The sequence below is a fragment of the Xiphophorus maculatus genome, chromosome 9 (genome assembly GCF_002775205.1).
Source record: "Xiphophorus maculatus strain JP 163 A chromosome 9, X_maculatus-5.0-male, whole genome shotgun sequence".
In the NCBI taxonomy this organism is placed as follows: domain Eukaryota; kingdom Metazoa; phylum Chordata; class Actinopteri; order Cyprinodontiformes; family Poeciliidae; genus Xiphophorus; species Xiphophorus maculatus.
The window spans coordinates 2,551,071-2,573,524 of record NC_036451.1 but is presented as its reverse complement, the minus strand read 5'-3'; the positions used below and the strand labels follow the sequence as shown (position 1 = coordinate 2,573,524).

Here is a 22,454-nt window from a genome sequence, read left to right as displayed (position 1 = left end):
GCACCGACAGAGTGACACAAACCTGCTGCAGTATTTCTCATTCAGCCCGTTAACGCTGGGGATCCCTGAATGGATCATCTGATTAGTGAACCAGATCATCATTTTCCCCATGTTTCACCGTGATTTACTCTAAAAAGAATCATACCACAAGTTTAATTCTGGATTTGAATCCATTAGAAAATATTAGAAAGGAATAGAAGACATGTTGTTGTTTTTTTTACATTTGGCTCATAAAGAAGGTGAAAAATTAGCATTTTTAGTAAATTAGCTCACTAAAATAGCCTAAAAGTGATACTTTTTCTTCATTATATGTTAATATTTTATCTATCCATATATCTATCTATGATAATATATGATGCAGTGTCATATACTTTGCCATTTTGACTTGTAACTGTCCTGCCGTCATGGAATCATGGTTTCAAACATTATGTCTCTCTTTCTCTCTCTCTGTGTCTCACACACACACACACACACACACCTGTTAAATCCTCTACCCTAAGGTAGTACCGCTTATTATCCTACTTAGCCCACATTTTAGCCATACCAATCTGTCACACTTGTTACAAGCTTGTAATGGCACACGCTTTTTTTGTTATTGTTGTTGTTCACCATCTGGCTGAATGGTTTATTACCTTATTTTATTTTCTGGACTTAATGCTTTCTGTTTCATTGCATGGTATAATTTGTTGCCCAGTCCTCTCTGACTTACGATTCACGTGAAAGTAGCCTCGGTTTTACTCAAAGAGAATATTTAATTCTAATCTTCAGTGCAACATATTCAAAGCGCTGCTCATAAGATGACTCTTTTAATCTGTTTCCTTCTCAGCAGGGCTATGCAAGCGCCACTAATTGCCTTAGTTTGTATGATTTGCAAACACTTGAATGTGAGATGTGTCTTTTTTTGTGGTCATATAAGCTAAGAGCAGCTGAGGCTGCCTGCAGTCAGTTATTAAGACATGCATGTCTGGATAATGTGCACTATCAATTTCTGTGTGTATATTATTTCTTTGGCTTTATGGTTTTAGAACATGATGTTCTGCTGGGAAAATGTGACTTTTATGTTCTTGTGATATCTGCCATCTTTACACTTCTATCTCTCTGAAATAGGGTTGTTTTCAAGAATAGGCCAATTTCCTGTATTCTATGAGATATTGTGGAGAAAAGGTAGAAAATCTGGGTTATTCCTAGTCTGTGATATGTATGATATAGCAGTATTTTATCTTTGTGAGTAAGTTCTGGCCTTTTTTCCATTTCCTGTCTTCGGAAATATATATATATTATGCTGTAAGACAAAATACCACCCTTGAGGATGAAGTACCAGTTTGCTTTGGCTTTCCTGTTTGTGTCCGTTGAGTAATTACAAAATTACACATATTTGTTATAGATGAACCGATCTGATTTTAATATCTGTAAAATAATTTATATCATGTGTCCTCTGAGCAACGTCATGCTTTATGGTTTATTTTGCATTATATTTAAATTAATTGCACTTTCTGAACCATTTGAAAGCAGGTTTGTTGCGGTTTATTTTTTACATGCTTGACCAATCAACCTGTTGTTTTTGTCAGTTTCAGTTTATTATTTATTTCTAATTGTGCTGACTGAACAAATTAAAGTTGTTTTTTCATGTTTAACCAAGCTTGTGAAGCTATTGGTAGACTTAAGTGCTGTACTGGTGCAGAGTTATCAAATAAATTTGTAATTTATTACATTTATGCCTTAAAACAAAACATTTTAAGTTATTTCAACACTGCTTTTCTGTATCGTCCGATACTAAACCTCAGATATCGGTATCAGTATCGGAAGTGGAAGAAATAGATCGGTGCATTCCTTGTTTCAACAAATTGGCACAAATTGCTGAGAATTGGCACTGTATCAATAAGTGAACTGAAATTATGCAATCATTATAGAGTCTTTGGATGTTTGCAGATAAGGTAGACATTGAAAAGTCAATATTTTGCTCTTTGAATCATTCCTAGATTCCTTTGGAGAGTATAGAGGAAAACTGATGTCAGTACGTTGGTGATTTGACTTTTGGTGGCTGTTCAATTTCCCACCATAACAGACAAACAGATAACAGTGACCTGATGTTTTATTAAGTAAATACACAGATCATTTCATCCCTTACTGTGGTGTAAAAAAGATGCTGGTCATTTGAAATGCCTGGCTTCATGCACGCCCACATTTCCACCCCTATCAAACCCTGAAAAGTGTTGGTAACGAGTCTACATGCTGTCAGACCTTCCTGCAACATCCTTTAACACACAGCTCATCTCATCATGCCACTTCAAATGCCATTTTGTGCCATCTCATTGCAAATTGAATTAGTTTCATTCACATCTCTGAGCTCCATGTCTATCAAATTGGGCCATTCCCTGTGGGTGCTCAACTTGGTTTCTCTATTTTGTCTCGTCAGTGAGTACTAGGCTTGTAATTTTATTATTTATCATGACGATGATGAGAAAAATAACAAAATTTATTGGTCTTTTTGGTCTGTAAATGTATCACTGCCATGACTCAGAGCCTCAAAAACAAATAAAATTCCCCTTTCATCAAATACACAACTTCACCACTTCAATTACTTTAAGTAATTGAAGTACTGGGGCAGCTATGCTGCTAGGCAGTACATAATAATTGTGTCTGATTGCATTTTGAAGCATAAATGGAGCATTTATTGATTGAAGCGTAAACAACTGTATTAGTAATCATCAGCCATTATCCCTGTTTTGAGGGTTTGCATTCTTATATTCACAAGATAGAAATTTTCTAATTGGTTTTTTGGCCCAGTAAAACAATCTCCCTTTAGAGTCCACATTGCATGTGACTCCAGTTTACCTGTCAGTGGTCATAATGGTATTATTTACCAGTGCAACTCTTCTATTGGGTAATATGTAACATTTAAAGGGGGCATATAATGCATTTTCCAAACACATAGTCTCATTTTATAACACAATCATGTCAGTACGTTAATTCCAGTTGTTATGAAAATGTTGTATATACAGTACAGACCAAAAGTTTGGACACACCTTCTCATTGAATTCATTGAGAAAGTGTGGCCAAACTTTTGTTCTGTACTGTATGTATATAAAAATTACCTAATTTCAATTTGACTTTGTGTTATAGTCGTACCTGACATCTTGAAATTGGACACTGTCTCTTTAAGAACCCCCTACCCTTTACAACACTCCCTATTCAGTACTTTTTTCAAACAAGGCTTCTCCATGATGCCGTTTGCAACCAGTTATAGGAGTGTTGCACTTTGTATGATGAACCCAAGAGACTTACAACTCCACTAGGTTGTTTGCTAATTGCTGCTGCCACTAGTCTGAAGGAGCCGTGTGGATGAGGTGCGACACTCCGAGTGATCAGGGAACGGCATTATTACATGATATAAAGCTAAAAAACAGGTGATTTTTCATAATAATTTTAATTTTTTTTATGTAAAGCACTTGTTGCTGTAATGTGTTATACAAATAAACTTGACTGATTCAATTTCTACTCTATCAGAATAAGTGGAGATAGCGGTTAGATTAAAACAATCACTTTGTTGACCTATGGCACGTGTCAAACCCAAGGCCGGGGGGCCAGATGTGGCCCGCCGTTGCTTTTTATGTGGCCCTCTAGACTCCAAATTACATCAATAAAACCTCCAGTTTTTCACAAATCTGCAAAATTCACACAAAAGCAACAAATCTCCACATTTTTTCAAATTTTCTTGCAAATTTCATTTTACAAAATTGATCCAAAATATTGGGTTTAACTAGCTGCTGCCTCAGCCATGATTGATACTGCAAGTAATAAAGTCACATTTATATTATATGCATTAGTGCAAATATCACAAAAAGTACAAACATTTCTAAATTAAATAATTTGATTATGATTACTAAAATCACAAAATCCAATCAGAGATATTTATTAATATTTTAATGTTTTAGTGAGTTTTATCATTACATTCTGACTCAACTGGCCCTTTAAGAACAATCAGATTTTTGATTTGATGCCGCTGATTGATGATGTGTAATGCATGTTATAATGATGCATACTTTAACAACAACTATTAGCTGAGACTGATGACTCACCACAAACTGCCTGATGATCCTTTTATTATTAATTCTTATTTTTGATGCATGTTTTGACATATTTCAAGCTTTTAATTCTGATTTATATCATGTGAAGTATAAAGCTTGTATAGAGACTGATACTGTAGCTTTTGTCCTTATAGTGAGGAAAGACCTTTTCACAGCATGATAGGCTTGAGTAAGAATCAACACAAAGAAAAAAAAACTATATAAAATCTTTTAGTTTTCATTTAAAACAGTTTTCCACTCAGGTTGAACTTGCCAGCTATATTTTTACAGCTTACCTTTTTGTGTAGAAATATTTCCAGAGAGCTGCAAGTTAACGTAAAACACAATAGCCTAGGAAGAGTAAAGAAGCACTGGATTACATTCTTCTTTGTGATTGTCGTTGCTGGCAATATAACTGTGCAAATAGGAAATCTGAAAATAAATTTGCTTAATGGAAACGCAGCAATTTAAAATAAAAACTCACGTTTTTCAATATAAAGATTTTCCGCTATATCCAAATTAGTGTGTTTTGCAAAACTGCAATTGAAACACATTTTTTCACATCACGAGTCACATGATCAACAACCGGATGTTATTACTGGTGGAAAAGACAAAAAAGAAGACGACAGGAAGTGGAAGGAAGACGATGGTGCTGCATATCTATTAATAATCGCGTGAACAAACTTATTATGATTGCGTTTTTTTGACATATTGAAATATCGACTAAGTTTTGCTTGTATTTGTAACAAATGAACAAATTTTAAACTGAATGGTAAGAAGGAACACTTTTGAGGTTTTGGAACTGTTACTTTTGAAAACCTTAGTGTTCGTTGATACCGCTACCCAGTATCACTTCCAGTTCTTCTTAAAGTCAATAGTTGTTTTTACTGACGGTACAAAGTCAGCTTTAATGTGAGATGTACATTTTTCCAGCACCACCTTGTTACCAACACTGCCACCAAACTAAACTAAAACTGCCATCAAACTAAAACACAACATAAACTTAAATGACATGGTGCAATAGATACAATAAATACATAAGAAATTATATAAAACAAATAAACATGCCTCACTGGTTGACCCTTCATTAGAGGTAGAAATTAAATCATTAAAACAGATTAATTAAACCGTTTTGACTTAAATTGCCACTTGCTTTTCCCATGCTTCACCATGGGGTGCATCTTTTTCTGGTGCCCCAGCAGAACCAACACGCTTGATACTAGTTCCTACTTGGAACCTTTCAAAATGCATGTCATCATAACGCTAACATATGCATGTTAGCAGAACTGAAGTTATTATTTTCAGTTATGATCTAGAGTCAATGCACAGCTTCAGTTATTACAACTGAAAACCAGCCATCAGGCCCAAAACCTGGGAGTAGTGATGGACTCTGACCTGAACCTCCAGAGCCACATAAAGACAGTTACAAAGTCGGCCTTCTATCAACTGAAGAATATTTCCAGGATTAAAGGACTAATGTCTCAGCCAGATCTAGAGAAACTCATCCATGCGTTCATCTTCAGTCGTATTGATTATTGCAACAGCGTCTTCACAGGTCTGTCCAACAAATCAATCAAACAGCTGCAGCTGATCCAGAATGCTGCTGCTGGCGTTCTCACTAAAACCAGGAAGATAGAGCACATAACACCAGTTTTAAAGTCCCTCCACTGGCTCCCTGTAGCTCAAAGGATAGACTTTAAAATACTCTTGTTAGTTTATAAATCACTGAACAGCTTAGCACCACAATACATTAAAGATATGATGTTGTATCAACCCTCCAGACCTCTCAGGTTCTGGTTCTGGTTCTGCTCTGCATCCCCAGAACCAGAACCAAAGGAGAAGCAGCTTTCAGCATCTATGCACCACAAATTTGGAACAAACTTCCAGAAAACTGTAAAACAGCTGAAACACTGACTTCCTTTAAATCTTGACTAAAAACCCACCTGTTTAGGATTGTATTTGAAACGTAATCAATTACAAATTTATTGATGGGACTTGACTTAATGCTGTGTTTTAATTGTTGATTCTGTGTTGCTTTGTGTTTCTGTGTTTGATATGATGTAAAGCACTTTGAAATGCCTTGCTGCTGAAATGTGCTATACAAATAAAATTTGATTGATTGATTGATTGATTGATTGATTGATTGATTGATATGCATAATACAAACTAAAATTATGGCAGGAAAACCCAAACATGTTTGGTCTCCATTTGATCATAATAATTACGATTGTTTGCATGTGTGCACATAGACAACTGAAAGAAGTGTCCTGTATTTAGCTGTGAACCATTTTACATTTGAGTCGCTGGTGATGGTGAATGCTTAAAGCTGTCCTTGGTACATGCAGTTCTGTCTTGATGTTCTTAATGTTTTTAACATAATCCTTTCATTTTTATTTGCTTAAATACTGAACTCCAATAATAATTTGTGTGCCTCCAGTCTCGGGTTTCCTGTACGTTCTTTGGATTGTCTACATAATTCTGGCAGCTTCATTTGTCGTGGCCACACACTGAACCCATTTTAGTCTCATCAAGGATGGCGTGCAGTCTTTGACGATTTAAATATAGCATTCCAGAGCTGAGTGAAATAAAATGAATCTTCTGATGTATCAATATGTCGTCTTCAAAGTAAGCCTTTGCATGCAGGTGGGAAAAAAGTTGTGTTTTTTTTTTTGGGTTGCTCTGCTAAAGCTTTCACAGGATGCGCTGCCGTTCTTTCTGTTCCCACTGCTGCTGCTGCTGATGCTGCTCGTTGCCTAGTGACTGTATCCATGGTACCAGCTCCTATCGTCATGGTGATAGGCCAAGGGAGAGAGACCCAGTGAGGGAAGAGGGGACAGAGATACCAGTGCATCTGCAATGTGTGTGTGTGTTTGTGTGTGTGTGTGTGTGTGTGTGTGTGTGTGTGTGTGTGTGTGTGTGTGTGTGTGTGTGGAGGCGTGTGTGTGTGTGTGATGTGATGAGGAGGACGGATTGTGATATATTCGAGGATGATGGCGATGAAAATTATTGCGCCTCAGTCGTGACATATCGGTGTTGTCAGTTTGCCGGTGGCACGCTGAAGGACATGGAAAGTCGAGTTTAATTAATCTCCATGTGGCAACTTTTCCACAGAGGAAGCTGTTTCAGTTAGGTGACATTTCAAGAGTGTAACGAATAAAAAACAGGAGAGACCTGACATAAATAAAAAAAAATGGATGGATGGATGGAATAGAGTTACAACTTATCTAGATTTGATATGTTAGGGTATTTTGTATGGGGGAAAAAAAAACCTGATTGTGGATTTTTCTTTTCTTTTTATCTTATAAGCTCAATCGCACTAATCTGATAATACATTACATTTAGTTAGAGTTGATTAATCCCGATTAATTGATTATCAAAACAATCGCCATCTATGGGTGACTAGTTTTTAGGTTTAGTATCTTCAGGTATTTTATGTGTAAAAAAAGTAAACCTGATGGGTTTAGAGCTCTTAGTTTGTGGAATATTTATTTCTTATAAACTCCACAGTCAAAATCTGAAAATCCATTTAATTCAATTAGGGCTGAAATTATTAATTGTGATTAATTGATTTTTTTTAAATCATCAAATAATTTAGTAATTGAGTAATGATTAAATAGAGCAGTTTGAGTAATTAAGCCAAAATTTTATAATATATCAATAAATTTTACATGTAAAATTAAAAAATAAACTTTGTTCGTAAATACTTTTACCCAAAACTCCTGAAGTAGCATAGCTTTACCTTCACAAAAAAAGTTTTTAAGCACCTTCTGGTATCCAGTTATCAATCAGTTAATCCTAAAAGTAATCAATATATCAGCCCTACACTGTATTGATATTAAGTCAATCAGTAACGGCTGAGCTTAGAAGTGTTGTTAAATGTATTTTTATTTATTTTTGGCAGATGCATCCAGTTTCAGCAATAAAATGCTTGTTTTCTCATTTAAAAAACAGAATTGAATTATTTATTCATTTGCATCTTTTAATGTATTTCTAATATTGCATAAGAAGGATTAAGAATCTGCCGATTTTCTGATCTGATTAATCGTCAGAATAACTAAAATAACGGTTAGCTGCAGCTGCAAATGTAACAAAATGTGTTCCAACATCCTATGGACTGTTAGGACTTGTTGGATTCTGATTGGATGTTATTCTTGTGTCTGTTTCACCAATATAACCCACATTGGTAAAACTCACCGGGCTTGTAAGTCTTAGTTAAGACTTAGCTGGATTGCAAACAGGTATTAAATAAAAAAGCTCAAATTGTACAACACGTCTGGGACCCACATGGCTCCACTTTTCACTAAGTTGTCCTGCATCAAACCTGTTGGCCATTAACGCGGGGCCGTTTTGTAGCCTGTGAACGGTCCCACCTGGGGCCCATTTTTCACCTTATTTGCGACTCACGTGAGTCAAAAGTTTTCTCTGATAAGCCTGGAAACATATGAGCTTCTAAGTGCAGGTAAATAATGCTCTAAATCATAAATGCGTCCCACTTACCGTATTTTCCAGACTATGGAGCGCACCATACTATAAGCCACACCCACAAATATTTTGAAAAAACCTGGAAACGTACATATATAAGCCGCACTGGGCTATAAGCCGCTGGTATTTCTGCCACTCTCAGTTTTCCATAAGGACCCAGTAGAGGCTGCATCCTAATAAATCTGCTGGCTTTATTAAGGATGCAGCCCTTCGTCTCCAAAACCAAACCAGGGTTTCGTTCACGCCGAGTTTACGTGCAGCGGGTCTATGTCCCTCCTGTGCTGCCAGATCGATGGCCTCAACATTAAAAGCTGCATCATATGAGTTTGAAGAAATTTCTCCGTCGTGCCTGCTGCTAGCATGTGCTTGTTCTAAATGAAAATTAGCACTTTCTTCTTTGATTTCCAATTTTGACTTCCAATGATTCCCTTCCTACGGAGCCCTCTGGGGGACATGGGGGAATCTTTTTCTTTTGCGTTCCCTCGCAATACTGTACTGGTCAGTTATGCAGCATAATTGAACACTGTAAGCCTTTCTTACGGTGGGCGCCGTACTTTCTGCTTTAATATAAGGTTATGTGAGGTTTTTCCATGAATGTTAGTATCTTTTTGTGAAATATCTGAAGTTTTATATCTTTCTTTAGGATAGAAAGGCACCACAAACCTACGATATAAACAGAAACCTTCCGTAAGTAGGAAAGAAATAAAAACACATTATAATTTGGACTATTTCTGAGTTATTATCGCGGGTAATAAATCATCTGACAGTTTTGATTGTGTCTCTGTTGTGTTCGTAGTCTGAATGGTTTAAAGAGCTGCTTTCAGTGCCGCTCCATCTTAGCCTTAACAGACATAAACATGCAGTAAATAAATTAATTTTCAATCAGTGACAAAAAAAATTCCCATGTCCCCTAGAGGGCTCCATACCTTCCTGCTAAAGCGCCCCCTGGCTGTTGAAGAAAAATCCACAGAAAAGCCTCACCGGGCTGCAAGCCGCATGGTTCAAAGCCTGGGGAAAAAGTAGCAGCTTATAGTCCGAAAAATACGGTAACTCTCTTGTCAGTGCTGTCCAGGATGCTGCTGTTTGTTCAGTCTGTTTGGAGCAGCATTATTGTGCTGCATGGAGTTAAACAGGTTAGGAAAGTTACTTCATTGTTCTGATTGTTGGTCGCATTTATTATACGTTTTTCTTCTTCTTTCACAATGTTTTCATGAAGAGCAGTTTGTTAATATTAGCATATTTGCTATGTTTTGATATGATATTTCTGCTCTCAACATATTTCAGTGTGGTTCTTGCTAATCTTGAAGAAACCTTTAAGGGCAATTTTGTTTACAATACATTTTATTGATGGTTTCGGTTGCATGTTTTTTTTTATTTCCATTTTATTTATTGTTTTTGGTTGTTTTGTTTTATTTTGGATATTTTGAATATCTTCCAGTTTTTATAAAATTAAAATTTATTGGTCCTTGACAGGGCAAATTTGCATTATTGTGCCAAAATCGATATACTATTTGAAGATTGTGTTAAAACAGCAATACAATTGGTCATTGCAGTAATTTTTGGGACAATTTATTGAGTTTTTATCAGAGCATATGGAGCAAGAAACAGGACAAAGACAGGCTTAGAGCAAAAACAACCAATAGTCAGTTAATAAAAGGTTTGTTGTTTTTTAAGTTAGTTTAGTGGATTAAGTGGTCAACATAACCTTTACGAAACATTTATTTGTGTTTCCAGATATCTTCTGATTTTGGTGAACTTTCTTTTTATCAGTCATACATATTCAAGGACATCGTGGGAATTATGAAATTCAGAAAACTGAGACATATGTGAAGTCTTAGGATAATTAATCTTTATAAGAGAAGACTGGGGCTGGTGGAGCCGTTTCATTTTCGCCTAGAGAGCTCGCATATTTCAGATCTGCAGCACCAAATCTGTATAAATAAATATTTGTAGGGTTTCAAGGAAGCAAAGCGAAGAGTAGTTCAACCCTGAGCGAAGAGGGAGGAGGAACAGACAGAAATATTATCCTCTTCGTCACAGCATGTACTGTACTGCAGGCTGCATGAAGCTGCTCCAAACTGAAGGATATATTTATCACATGCATTTTTTTCATTTATCTGGTTTAATGGGATTTTTTTTGTGTGAAAGTGGAGATGTTTTTATTCCATTTCTTGAGTCTTGGAAATGGTGTGGCCTTAGTAATGTGACTTACATTGTTTTTTTGTTTTGTTTTGTTTTGTTTTTTAATATATGGCTTAAATTAGTTGAAACGTGTAAAATATATGCCAATATCAGAATAACCTTCCAAACAGAAAATTGTTAGATATGTTTGAAATGATTGTTTATTTAGTCGATGATTTCTTCATGCCAAAACCTTTACAAACAGTTTTCAAGTATTTTGGACAAAAATAATTTGTTAAAATTAGATATTTACACATTAAATGTTTATAATTATAGTCAGTGAATCAAAACCTGAAGCACTATTTTTGTTTCCATCTTTGAAATGTCTTAAATTGATGTTGTCATTTCAACGCCCTGTCTGTTTATTTTTTAGAGAAACTCCTGTTAGTTTATGAAATAAGGAGTAGTTATTACTTTAGACCAACATTTAGCTTTATACCAGCTTTAATATCGCCGCAAGACGTAGAGAAACTCCTGTTAGTTTATAAATTATGGAGTACTTAGCAACCCAGAACAAGAATCAAACATGGAGAACCAACTTTTAGCTACTTAGCAACCCAAATCAACTGGAACATTTTGTTTTTTTACTTGTTTTTCTTTCTTCTGGTTTTGTTGTTTTGTGTGTATTTCCTTCTAATTCATGTAAAGCACTTTGAACTGTCTTGTTGCTGAAAATGCGCTATGTAAATAAAATTGGAACTGCCAAATATTTACCAAATCAGGTTGTTCCAGTTCTCAGGCTTTGCTTTGTGTTACTATGGTCCACCAGGCAGGTTTTCTGTTTTTCTCTTTTCTTTTGGAAACACGCTGACTGGAAAGATTGTGAGGCTCCTGGTAATCTTCGGTTGCAACAAAAGCCTCTCTCCATCTATTGTGACAGCGACAAAAGTACTCAGGTTGACCCGTGAGTGACAACAGGGAGGTCAGCGCAGCTTCATGTCGCCGCGATCAGCCAACTTCAGAGCTTCGGATGAAGCAGCTGTTTGAGAATATTGGAAGTAGAGCAGCAGTGGAAAAGCGCAGATACAAAACATGGCGGTTTAACTTGCTTTGGCTCATTTAAATATTCTGGCTGGAGCTAACTGCAGTTATTATACCACCCAACAGGATTGGAGCAAGGTGTTTCACACAACTCGGTAGCCTTGGTATGTCTGTCCATTTCACACTGTGACACATTGTTTCTGCTGACTCTGCAGGGTGCAAGTGTGCACATGTTGCTATTTGCTGCCACCATTTTTGTTGTAGGTTAACTAAAGAACTCAAACTTACATAGATTAATATATGTAATGCTTTTATTTCTGTCCATTTTAAATGCAGATTTTAACTTTAAATTCTGTTGTGGTATTGCATACATTCAGACCAGTTTTCATTGCAGCATGGTAGAGAGGTGCTCTTTTATTTTTATTTTTTATTTTACAAGATTTTTTCCTTCCACTCAATTTTCTACTTATAGTTGTTATTACAGCACTCCAAAATTAGCCAGCATCTTTAGCAGTGTGTTTCTGGGTATCAGAAGCTGCATTTCTATTACAAATGTGCGCAAAACCTTGTTGATATTCTGCTAATATAAAATGTTATTATTATTATTTAATGTTTCCATTAAATGAGAAATGCAATTAAAATCACACGTGAGTAAGTTTGCTCATCAATAAATCATTGAAAAACATATTATGCTACCACTTCCTGTCGCCTTCTTTGGCTTTTCTGCAAAATAAGTGTTTCCGTTGCAATTTTAATAAAAACTTTTCAGTAAAACATTTGAATTAGTTTTTTCGAAATGAGCATATCTGTGTAATTTTATGGTCAATGGAAACGCAGCTAATCTTATTTTAAGCTGCTAGTCTTCTCAATGATGGGGCATAATATAAAAATAACCCAACAGACCGGTTTTAAATATGCATTTCTATCTGATTTTTAAATATTCTCAGACTGAAAATCATGTCTCTGTTTGGAATGACATTTTCTAACTTAAGTAAAGAAATAAAAATTACCTTTCTTTGTAATTTTCTAATTTGTTATGATGCACCTCTGATTTAAAATCGAACCGCGATGCGTCAAGTGGATCCAAACATTTTGCAACGTGGGCCAGAATCCCAAAGTTGAAAACACTCAGGGGCCATTTTGCTTCTCCAACTTCAAATTCAAAAACACTTCATTTATGGAAAATGTGTTACCAAAGGAAAATTTAATGTTTTTGTATCTCAATAATTCAGGTTCTTCAAACTTAAAGCACAAAATAATCTTGTCGTGAATTTTTTATCCGTTCTTCAATAAATTAAACAGTAAAGAAGCAAATTTGCAATTTGTCTTAATTAAAGGTGGATGTTTTTTTTTTTTAGTTTATTTGGTTTAGAAAGTATGTTAGTTTATTCCAAACAACGAAAATGAGAACTTTTTTTAAAATAAAAACAACCCTCGTCCATTAACCAAGTTTAATGTAAGAATTATTGTGCTTTTAAGTAAAATGTCGCAGGATGTTTATGGCCCTACTTATCATGAAATAAAAATAAAAAGAAAGCAGTCACAACTATTAAAACCTAACACTTTCTGTTACAAAAAGAATAACATTTTCCTTGGACATTTTGATGCTAAAAAGTAACAAAAGTGCCCATTATTGGGCCAAACTGGTGCCAGTCATTTAACTGCAGTTGAGGGCCACATTAAATAGTTTCAATGGCCAGGAATGGCCCCCAGGCCGCACTTTGGACACCACTAATGTAGATTAACACATGGCGGCTGGCTTCTTCACAGGGCAGATTAGTGGCTGCTAGCCCAGCACATTTTAATCAGGAGCTTCTGAATAGGAAAGGGTTTGAAAGGACTGCCGGAGCCTCGTCGCCAACCAGATTCAGCCTGTGTGCGTTTCTTTACTTTTGAATCAACGAGGAAAATTAGGCGTTGTTTTTCCGGCGCGCGCTCCAGAAAGAGATGAAGAACTGGCCATATTCTGTGAAATCCCACTGCATATAAAGCTTTCATTTCATGATTAAGGTTTGGAATTAGAAGGATGTTTTCTTTGGCTATACCAGCAGTCATTTTTTATGCTTTTGCAAACTGAAAAAACTTCCTCTTAAGGTGGAGGTGGTTGCAAAAGTGAAATAGCTGACCGTCCTCTAAGAGAGTGGGGCGTATAATTTTTCTTTATGGTTGACCCACTACACAGTGTAAAATGTGTTTTTATGTTGCCTTTTATTATATGGCAACTCTGTGCCCTTCTTGTCAAGGAAGCTAATGGTAAGTAGGGAAAGAAAGAAACCAGGAGAAATATAACAAAAAGAAGCAGAAAACCCAAAAACATCAGGTCCTGTTTATACTTAGGCTATAAGTAAAACCACAACGTTTTAGTTGCAATAAATGCAGAATGCACAGCTGCCATTTATCAGACAACAGCGTGTGTGTGCTACTTAACCTGTTCAGTTTAACACAGTTTACGATTAGGAAGATATGTGTTTGTTTATCAGAGACGGGTTGCTGTTTTCTACTTGAGGTGAGAGTTGTGGATTTTTTCCCCTCATAATTTTTTTCATCATGTTAGTAACAAGTAATATGTGAAAATATAAGGAGTTGGAAGTACAGATATTTCTCTTAAAACGTAGGGAGTAAAAGTAAAAAGTCGTCAAAAAGATATTGAAGTACAGATACCTGAGAAATCTACATAACTACAGTAACGACTGAATTCTGAATCTGTTTCTATTCTGAACGAGGATAACGTTTATTCTTCTGCTCATAATCTAACGTGGTTTTCTTTATCCTGTTCGCTCCACCCTTTGAGCTGGAGCGTTTCCATTACTATGCCACGTAAAAGAAGTGCAGTCATAAAAAATCTTGGCTGGGTGCCTGGGGGAAATCCAACCAGAACCCAGTTAGAAATGCTGAAATTTATGTCTATGTTTATCACAGATTACTGTAATGCATTGCAGTTATGAAAAATGCAAATTATTTATATGTAACTAACAAGAAATGTATTAGTTTTTATTGTCAGTGGAATGCGTTACTGCGAGAAGAGGTTCTGTTTTTGTAAAGGTTTTTTCTCCAAGGTCAGAGTTCACTAATATTTTGCACCACTTTCATTGTAAAGCAAGCAGACTTTAGGACATTGTGATACATCTTGGATAATATTCCTGGTTTTACAAGCTATGCAAGCTAATAAATTAATGCTATTATTCAACTTTCTCTCTTTTGCACGTGTTTTATCTCCAGACTGGTTTGCTTGTTTAGTTTTGTGCCAGTTTGCAGAACGCTGCCGACGGAAGGAAGCGGGTCTTTGTGCGTCTTGTGTTTACTGGTCCATATGCTGCCTGTGGGCGAGTCAGTCCCATTGTAATGGGAAAAAAGCTGGAGCATGAGAATTCCCACTACATTAAGACGTGAGACAAAGAGCGACCCTCAAGCCAAAGTGTTTAAAATACTGGAATCCATTTCAGACTCACAGCGTTTATGGAGGTAATTCGAGGCAACAGAGTCTTTTAATAATAGTCATTTGACCAGCTGTAGCAAAAATAACCTCAACATCACACACACACACACACACACACACACACACACACACACACACACACACACACACACACACACACACACACACACACACACACACACACACACACACACACACCCAATGAACTAGCAGCGAAGAGTTGTAATAAAAATTGGAACGGCTGCAATTAAATGCTTGAGTTGTTCTTTTTTCCATTTGGCTTAAGTGTTCCACATTTTGTAGCGCAGAGAAACTTTTGGAGAGCAGGGAGACAAAAAGGCAGAGAGAAAGACGGGTGAGTGGGAGTAATCCTGACAGCATCTGCCTGGTGTCCTTCTCTGTCTGTCTCAGCTCAGCTGTCACAGCTATCAGACAGGAAGAGTGTGAGAGATCACAAAGAAAAAATGCAGCAGCAATGTTTGTTTGTGTCTCAGATTCATTTAACATCACATTTTTCTTTATTTTAGCACCAAGTCAGTCAAACGTTCGTGGTTATCACTGAGCTCTACTGGACCTTTCCTGATTTTCTGCTCTTAATTAAAGCTGAGGAGCAGCGAGTGGTTCCACCCGTTATCATTAAATTTAATGTGTCATTATGAATCATTTTTATCTCTTACTGTTCCATAAAAATAGACATTGAAACAGAGCAATACAACCTTTCTGCCAACAATGTTGGCACTGATCCACTGAGGAGCAATTCAGCAATTATGAAAGTATGAATTAACACAGTAGTGGTTGGATATAATAAATTCAGGTTAGATTCAGATCTACATGTAAAACAATACGTAAAACAAAAAATAAACAATATATATTTATATTAGTTAATGGATGAGGGTTATTGTTAAAAAGTTATTCAGTTCAGCTGCCAATTCAGATAGTACTATTTAATCCTATTTCTTATTCAAAAATAGAATAAAACAGCTTTTTATTCTGATTTTGGAATAGAATAAAATACTTTGTAAACCAAATAAACAAAATAAATGTCTTAAGTTAGGAAACTGTCCACTTTTAATTAATACAAAAAATTGCCACTTTTCTTCTTTATTGCTTAAGTTATTGCAGAGCAGATTTAAAAAAATCACAACAAATAATTTTTGCTCTTTAAGTTGGAGAAACAATATGGCCGCTGAGTACTTTCTGGGATTCTGAGAATTTTTCCCAATTATTTTCCTCCTCCTGACTTTTTCTTCATGTCGTCTATTTCTCATCATTTAGTATGCAGCAAATCACAAATTTGCTGCATTTCTTTTATTTAGAGGCATTAACACCTAATATTAATGCTGAGTGATTAGCATATACTATAAATTCCCGTACATTATGACCGTCAAATAACCGATTCCTTTTAATATTTTCTACAGCTCTGTTTACTAACAAAGGACAACTACCCAAACTTTACTCTCACACAAGTTAATTATCTTGTTGACACTGAAGCGGCTTAAACAGTCGACATTGTTGGAGCTGTGAAAGAGAAGGTAATCAGTTAGGGGTTCACTGGGTCCTTAATTTAATTTGGACAAACTGTGTACTTTGAGGCAAACTTCAAGAAAGATACAAAGAGAACTGTGCTCCACTAATTTAGAGGAATCTTTGCCTAATTAGGAAATTCAGAAACGTTTATGTTATTTAAGAGACAAACTTTATAGAGAAATATCTGCACTAACTTCATTGCGTTTCATTTGGGATGTTGTGTGGTAAACCAACACAAAGTAGCACATAGATGTGAAGTGGAAGGAAAATGACGAATGGTTTTTCAAGTTTTTCTGTTTTGTTTTATATAAATAATAGTGTCAAAAGTGAAGCATGTTTTAACCTCCTTTTAAACTGGTCAACATAAATAAAATACAGGAAATCAGGTCAGTTTATGAGGTACAATGGAACGATAAAGATGTAAACAAATTGCTATGTTTACACCAGGAGCGTAAAATTCAAATTCAAAAAGAAAACGCGGGCCAAAAAAAGAAACAATGTAAAATCAAGCAAATAAAGCAGTCTGACTTTTATTGTAGATCCAAAACTTGAAAGGGATTTTTCTGACGGTGTGTTTGGGCCTTTGAAGTTAGAAATAAAGAAGTAAATTTCTGCCAAAATCTTAGAAATTTTGTGATTAATCTCAGAAATCTTCTAGAGTTTGGACATTTTCTGGAAAATTTTTCAAAAGAAAAATCCTTTGATTTTTGTAGAAAGTTTCTGAGATTACTCTCAAAATTTCTGATTTTTTAATATATAAATTTAATACTGTTTTTTCTCTTTTTCCCCCTACAATGACCTTAATCATGCAGATTTTGCATGGTTGCTGTACTAAAAGAAAAACATCTAGTTTTCAGTTTCTTTTGGGTTTAATTGATTAAATGATTGTTTCAGTAATTTGGTTTAACATCCTCTCAAAACGCTTGCTGTATTTAGCCAAGTTAAGAAAGAATAAAAGCTGATTTGGGTGCAACAAAGTTGGCTTTTCAGCTTTGGAACTCCTGGTTTTATCTAAAAAAGATTATATATTAAAACATATAATGCACTAATGTACCGAAATACTTGCTTTGACATGATCAGTGTTTGAATATATCCACACAAATGAACCTCTTGTTTAGTTTCTAACAGGAAGTCTTGGTTGTTTTGAAGCAATCCGATTGGCTGACAGGTTTTAGCTTTGCGTTACACTGCCCCCTATGGGCTTGGCATGTTTAAAACAACGCTCAGGGGCGTATTTTTGTGGGTTCATGTTATTTTTTTTTTACCCAATGTGAAAGAGATATTCATTTTTACAAAACTCTGGCTATGAATGTCTCTAAGGCCCTAGAGAAACACACAATACTCAATCCCAAGGGCAATTAGAGAGACTAATTAACCCAACTTGCATGTTTTTGGATTGTGGGAGGAAGCCAGATTACTCCTGAGAGATCCTAGCATGCAGAGAAAGAACATGCCTACGCCATGCAGAAAACCTCCTCATAACTGCGACATTATGCAGACCTCAGTTCAACTCAGTTCACTTTATTTGTCCCCATGCAGCAATTTTAAAATGGCACGAAAGGCAGAGATTATTAAACATAATTTAAAAACAGCAGTCACTGCTCAGACTAAAACATTGTTTTATTATTGGATTATATGGTGTTCATGGTACTAATGGACAATATGGACTTAAAATTTTATCAGTTAAAAGTGACAATAAGGACTATTTACTACTAACGGTTACTGCGACTGTAATTATAGCCACACAAACACAACCATTCCCATTTATAATGTGTTTTTTGGACACTAGTCACATATTTATATCACTGAGCTGCACCCAAAAGCAACATATAATCATATTTTCAAATTTATTCATTTTCATTTATGGTTTCATTAAGCAAAAAGTCTAGCAAAATGTTAAAAGAAAATACAGTTTCAGAGGGTTCTAAGCACCATTAATTGGTTTTAATTGTAGTGATAAATCACAATCTTACCACAATAATAAATTCATCATGATAAATAATAAACAATATGATAAATTATTTCCTAAATCTGTGAATCCTGATTCACATTTTGTTTTTGTCTTGGATATTTGAAGATTTTGATCCAAAATAGTTGTTGCTTTGACTTAAATTCTGAGCATTTATATGAATTTCTCCGTTTCAGTTACTCAGGGACGGAGTTAGAGTTTAAAAGATGAGAAGCTAACAGCCTTGGTTGCAAAGTTTGTATTTTTATTTTGCTGTCAAACAGGCTTGACAGAAACAAATTGGCTTCCTCAAACCCAGAGAGCAGAACGTCGGATGGCGATTTCTGAAATATATTGAGTTGATTTCATCACCAAACCGTAAAAGTAAAATGTGAAATTGTGATGAAAAATTCTCATTAACACAAAATAGATCAGATAATTTAACTTAAGATTAGTTCATTGTCGTTGCACAAATACATGACAGTGAACAGAAAAAATACTGAAAAACTATAAATATATACACATATATGCATATAAACACATAAAAGTGTTTGTGCAAGTAAAAGAAATCTAGAATAAGTATTATACAAATAGTAATGTATTGATAAATATATATGAGGCCACAAAAACACAATACTTAGCATTTTCAGACTATCCGAGTGGGTGGATAACATTAATATAATGTAATAAGACATAATATGCAGCCATTTTAATTTCATAGCAGCTATAAGATTCCAGAAATGGTGTGGAAATGTAAAAATATCTAAATTTTGAACAGTTTGGTTCAGTTTTAAATCACATTTAAGAGTAAAAATAACCAGAAAATCTAATTTTGCTTCATTTATGTTCATCTGTTATTGAAGTATGAAATATGTTTTGCTGTTATTGCACAATAAAGTAGCAAATATAAGCAATGAAAGCAGCTGAACCGTGATTTAGCAGTGCAGGTATGTGGGAGTGAAGTCTCTCACTCCTCCTGGCCATCCAGCCTGACTTTGCCTCGTTAAAGCAACATCTCAGTGACTTCGGCACGACTTTAAAACATTTTCCGCAGCCGCCCCGTGTCATGACTCGTTGGTTTCCCACCAGCGGATCCTCACAGATCGCACACCCCTCCTGTCTCTGTCCACACAGGGAACCTGCTCGGCTTTACGCTGATCTGCAAAGAGATTCGTCTGCTCTGTGTTGTTCCAAACACTTCGCTAAAGCCACCTGCTTCACTGCAAAAGCACAAAGTATTACCAAGTAATTTTGGTCTAGTTTTTAGTCCAAATATCTTAGTACACTTGAAGTTTACAAGTAATGTTTAAGTATGATTTAGAAACCTTTATAAAGTCAATAATTCCTTAATATGAATGAAAAAATACTAGCTCCATTGGGAGATTTTTCCACTTATAACAAGTTGTTACAAGTGCAATAACGTAAAAAGTTAGTTTTTGAAGTGTAATAAGATATTTCCACTAGAAATTAGACCAAAAATACTTGGCAAAATTTTATGTTTTTGCTGTTAAAATTTTAAAGATCAGAGAAGAAAAAACCGAAATGAGAATGAGAATATCTTTTCAAGTGTTTTTTGTGCTCTTTCATAAAAACGTTAAAGGCTAAAAAGCAATATGGTGGATGATATGTTGATATTGTCAGGTGGAGAAACATCAGCACAACATTAATGTTCTAATTAACCAACATATTTTAACAAATGTTTTTCTGTACCTATTGCACATTCTACATGTCTCATATTCTGCAACCATTTCAAATGTTTTTCACACACCTTCACAGCGTTTCGCTCAGGGCTGTCCAAACATTTTGTTTAAAAAAAAAAATCCCAACCTAAAATTAAGCAAATGCCTGATTTATACTGTAGATTGTAGTGCATTAGGGTCTTTGTTGATAGAAAAAGAGGAGTAAATTTCCTCCAAAATCACTTGAACTTTCCCTGAAAATTTTTCAAAAGAAATTTTTTGACATTCAAAATTCAGAAATTTCTAAGTTTTTTGATATCTAAAAATGTTATTTTCTTTCTTTTAAATCTCCTTGCTTTTTGTAGAAAATTTCTGAGATTAGTCTAAAAATTTCAGAGTTTTTTTGGTAGATATTTACTAGTTTTTTCCCCCTCCAATGGTCTTAATATGTCGTAGCAGATTTTGCATGTTTGATGTATTAAAAGAAAGACGTCTAGTTTTCAGTTCATTTTGGGTTTGATTGATTAATTTTAGAAATAAGACGCTATTTGGGTCACTTTCTTTCAAAATCTTGCTGTATCTAGCCAAGTTTAAGAAAGAATAAAAGCTTATTTGAATGCAGAAAAGTTTTCAGTAAAAGTTTTCTGGTTTTACCTTTTGTCAAAGTTTGGTTATAAAAACCAAACACTTTGTGTTGTACTTTTACCCTGATTACAAATTAAAAGTCTCCATCTGCATCTATGGGACAAATTTGTATTATTTTTGAATTTCATTTGGGGGCCACAAATGGCCCCCGGGCCTCCCTTTGGACACCCCTGATTTAGCTAGCTTTCATAACAAATGACTTACATTCATAAGCTGTGTTCTGGTAAAGCAAAGCTGCCATTTTTATTTATTTTTACTCTTTAGAACCAGTGTTGTAAGAGCAAAAGTACAAAATTATTCACGCATTGGCAGAGAATTGTTTGTTCCGGTACGCAGGATCTGTTGTGAAAACTCATTAGGTCTCAACACCTGACTCCCTTTTCCTCACACATTTCACACCTGCTTCGAGTTGCACTGCATCTACATAAAACGCAGCTTTTCAAAAACATTAAACATTACGTTTTTCTTCCCCTCCCGGTCCGTTCTGCTCACCTGTGGGGCCGTTTTGGCACTAGTTGCTAAAAGATAAGCCCAGAGCCCGTTCTCCTTAATTAGGGTTTTATGGTAATTTGGGGGCAATTGAGTCTCTGGTTACTATGGCAACTGTTCAACGTGCAATTTTCATGGCCTGTTAAAGAAAGCTTTCGGGATTTAACATACTAAGGGCTGTTTATGTAAATGAAAGCTGAGTCTGAGTGAAGGGGGGAAAACTTTCAAATATGGTCCAATGTTGAGAGAGAATGTTCTTAAAGGGCCAGCTGCGCCAGAAGGTATTGATGCAACAAAACCGTTAAAATATAAATCCGTTCTTAAAATTAAGTAATATTCAGTCCCTCCAGGATGTCGTGATTCTTTTTGTGATTTTTTGCAATAAATATCAAAATGTTTGTGGGGCTAATTTAGACATATTTGCGCTTTTTATGACTCGCCGTATCATTATGCATTATAACTTGACATCAAGTGAGGCAGAAGCAGCTGTTGGGAGAAGTGAGAAACACTGCCACCTGCAGGTGGGAGAAAACAGTCCCTCAAGTCCGATATTTTTCAAAAGTTTTGCCAAAAATCTGCAATAAACTCCAAATTATTAGCGCAAAAAAGTATGTGGATTTGTTAATTTTTGTGTGAATTTCCACAAGAAACAGGAGGGACAGGTTGATGTAATTTGGTGGTAAACAGATAAAAATTGCGTTGATCTGATTAATAGAATAATATTTAAGCACGCTGTTATCTTGACGGCTCTATTTGTGTCAAGCTCAAGGCCCGGGGGCCAAATATAGCCCGCCATAGATCTTTATGTGGCCCTCTAGACTCTAAAGTGACACATAAATAGATCCGTCAAAATAACAACGTGCTTAAATATTATGTAATCAGTCTAATCAAAGCAGTTCTTATCTGTTTACTACCAAATTACATCATTTAAATTCACATAAAATCTACAAATCCCTGCACTTTTTCGCGCTAATACATAATTGTGAGTTTATTGCAAGTTTTTGGACCTAAGTGATTGT

General features: G+C 35.5%; 1 protein-coding gene across 13 annotated transcripts in view; it reads left to right on the top strand.

The window, feature by feature from the left end:
• The window catches only part of lrrc7 (leucine rich repeat containing 7), a 142,210-nt gene that overhangs the window by 41,463 nt on the left and 78,293 nt on the right, over positions 1 to 22,454 (top strand). The gene's annotated exons all lie outside the window — the stretch shown is intronic.